The sequence below is a fragment of the Lampetra planeri genome, chromosome 61, assembly GCF_965212315.1.
Source record: "Lampetra planeri chromosome 61, kcLamPlan1.2.h2, whole genome shotgun sequence".
NCBI classification, from domain to species: Eukaryota; Metazoa; Chordata; class Hyperoartia; order Petromyzontiformes; family Petromyzontidae; genus Lampetra; species Lampetra planeri.
In genome coordinates this window covers 1,428,174-1,431,739 of record NC_136167.1, presented here as the reverse complement: position 1 = coordinate 1,431,739, position 3,566 = coordinate 1,428,174, and positions in this window count along the sequence as shown.

The window sequence follows — 3,566 nt, the reverse complement described above, 5'->3', positions numbered from 1 at the left end:
CGGCTGAGTGAGTGAGTGTGTGGCTGAGTGAGTGTGCGGCTGAGTGAGTGTGTGGCTGAGTGAGTGTGTGGCTGAGTGAGTGTGTGGCTGAGTGAGTGAGTGGCTGAGTGAGTGTGCGGCTGAGTGAGTGTGTGGCTGAGTGAGTGTGTGGCTGAGTGAGTGAGTGGCTGAGTGAGTGAGTGGCTGAGTGAGTGAGTGGCTGAGTGAGTGTGCGGCTGAGTGAGTGAGTGGCTGTGTGTGTGTGGCTGAGTGAGTGAGTGGCTGAGTGAGTGTGTGGCTGAGTGAGTGAGTGGCTGAGTGAGTGTTGCTGAGTGAGTGAGTGGCTGTGTGTGTGTGGCTGAGTGAGTGAGTGGCTGAGTGAGTGTGTGGCTGAGTGAGTGTCTGGCTGAGTGAGTGGCTGAGTGAGTGAGTGAGTGGCTGAGTGAGTGAGTGGCTGAGTGAGTGTGCGGCTGAGTGAGTGTGCGGCTGAGTGAGTGTGTGGCTGAGTGAGTGTCTGGCTGAGTGAGTGGCTGAGTGAGTGAGTGGCTGAGTGAGTGAGTGACTGAGTGAGTGGCTGAGTGAGTGTGCGGCTGAGTGAGTGGCTGAGTGAGTATGTGGCTGAGTGAGTGTTGCTGAGTGAGTGAGTGGCTGAGTGAGTGTGTGGCTGAGTGAGTGTGTTGCTGAGTGAGTGAGTGGCTGAGTGAGTGTGTGGCTGAGTGAGTGTGTGGCTGAGTGAGTGAGTGGCTGAGTGAGTGAGTGGCTGAGTGAGTGAGTGGCTGTGTGTGTGTGGCTGAGTATGTGGCTGAGTGAGTGTTGCTGAGTGAGTGGCTGAGTGAGTGAGTGGCTGAGTGAATGTGTGGCTGAGTGAGTGTATGGCTGAGTGAGTGGCTGAGTGAGTGTATGGCTGTGAGAGTGAGTGTATGGCTGAGTGAGTGTATGGCTGTGTGTGTGTATGGCTGTGAGAGTGATTGAGTGTATGGTTGTGTGAGTGTATGGCTGTGAGAGTGAGTGTATGGCTGTGAGAGTGAGTGAGTGGCTGTGTGTGAGTGAGTGGCTGTGAGAGTGAGTGTATGGCTGTGAGAGTGAGTGAGTGGCTGTGTGTGTGTGTATGGTTGTGTGTGTATATGGCTGAGTGTGGGTAACGACCGACCCGCCCCACGCATTGTGTCTCGGCGTGGCGTGGCGCGTCTGCCTCCATTGTGAGCGCGGCATCATCTACCCCCCCCCCCTTTTATAGCCCCTCCCCTCCTCGTACCCCTCCGCCCCTCACCCTCTCGCCCAGCCCTCGACATCTGCCCCCCCCCTCCCCTCCACGCCTCCCCCTCCCCCAGCGCTGTCACTCTCAATGGCCCCGTTATCAGTATCCCCTCCCGACCACCGCCCTGTCCCACCTTGTCCTGCTCTGCCCCGCGTAGCTATGCCCTGTGTAGCCCCGCCCCGTATAGCCCTGCCCTGTGCTGCCCTGCCCTGTGCTGCCCTGCCCCGTGCTGCCCTGCCCTGTGTAGCCCTGCCCCGTGTAGCCCTGCCCCGTGCTGCCCTGCCCTGTGCTGCCCTGCCCTTCGTAGCCCTTCCCCGTGCTGCCCTTCGCCGAGACTGCCCCGTGGACCCTGCAGACCCGACTCGGCATGCGGCGCTGTCCGTGGTGCTGAAGCCGCCGACTTTCAAACTCAGCGGCGACCCGCGCCAGACGCTCTGTGAGGTTGCCCCTGTGTGGGTAGCGACTGGACCAAGCAGTTCCAAAGACGATGCATACATTATCAGAGTGTTGTTTTTTGTTTGCATTTGACTGCAAGTGTTGTGGTTAATGTAAGCATGATTCCTTGCAAAAGGTGTCAGTTTTGTTGCCAGAAAAAAGGGGAAAACCCCTATGAGTAGATGTTGGTACTGGCAAAGGAGGTCCCATGAAGTAGCTGCTCACCCCGAGCTCTCATTACTCTGGTGGTGCGTTGTCTTTGAACTGTGCGCCTTTTGGCGTCATCTGGTCGAACACCGTATGAGACTAGGCTCCAAAGAAAGCTGTCTCTGGTGTGGACCAATCAGTTCCAAAGACAATGCATACATTATCAGAGTATTGTGTTTTTGTTTGCATTTGACTGCAAGTATTATGGTTAATGTAAACATGATTCCTTGCAAAAGGCGTCAGTTTTGTTGCCAGAAAAAAGGGGGGAAAACCCTATTAGTAACAGTGTTATTGCTCTCTGATGTGCAAGGTGTGTGCTTGTTACGGATGAAACCCCACTCCATAGCTTCTTAACTCACAGGGTACTTCAACGGAGGCTGAAACTGAACCGGAGCGAGCTAGGAACCCAGTTTGATTCCAGCGCCCCAGGGCCAACACTCATCGGCGATGTCGCAGTCGGCCCGTGGAAGGTTGGTACCGCTTCCCAAGTGAGCGCCCCGGTGCTGCGGCGAGAGAGACAAAGGCGGGCGTGCGTGGTTTATTTATTTATTTTTCTATTTAAAGATTTCGTGACTGCAGGGATTCATCTTCTTGGCTCTTTCGGTAAAGTCACGTAGGAGGGCAATAATAAAATAATACAAATAAAACAATAAAATTCTCACGACGTTTCGATTGCAACACAAGCAATCATCATCAGGTGTGAAACCCACGGCAATAAAACTGTGGCTTTCCCTTCTACGTGACTTTACCGAAAGAACCATGAATATTTTACCAACCGATTTAAAGCTTTCGTGACTGCAGGGATTCATCTTCTTGGTTCTTTCGGTAAAGTCACGTAGAAGGGAAATAATAAAATAATAAAAATAGAACATAATAAAATTATACAATTCTCACGACGTTTCGGCCACAACGCAAGCAGCCGTCCTCAGGTGAAGAACAGGACTGTCGGAAAGACAGCGTCTTATTATGTTTTTTTTTATTTTTTTTATTTGTATTTATTTATGTTGCCACAACACAGCACGAGGCTGGTCAAAAGCTTTACAAGATTCGGGTCCCCCCCCCAACAATATTTAGAATCAACATCAGGTGTTTACATTTGTTTCGATTAAAATGTTTTGGCTGCTATGAATGTCCACGTTGTGACGACGACGATGATGGTGGTGTTGGTGATGATGATCGTGGTGGTGGTGGTGGTGATGATGATGGTGCTGGTAGTGGTGGTGATGATGATGGTGGTGGTGATCGTGATGATGATGATGGTGGTGGTGATGATGATGATGGTGGTGATGATGATGATGATGGTGGTGGTGGTGGTGATGATGGTGGTGGTGATGATAATGATGGTGGTGATGATGATGGTGGTAATGATGGTGGTGATGATGGTGGTGGTGGTGATGATGATGATGGTTGTGATGATGATGATGGTTGTGATGATGATGATGGTGGTGGTGGTGATGATGATGGTGGTGATGATGGTGGTGATGATGGTGGTGGTGATGATGATGATGGTGGTGATGATGGTGGTGATGATGATGATGGTGGTGATGATGATGATGGTGGTGGTGATGATGATGATGGTGGTGGTGGTGATGGTGATGGTGATGATGGTGATGATGATGATGGTGGTAATGATGGTGGTGGTGATGATGGTGTTGGTGGTGATGATGATGATGGTGGTGATGATGGT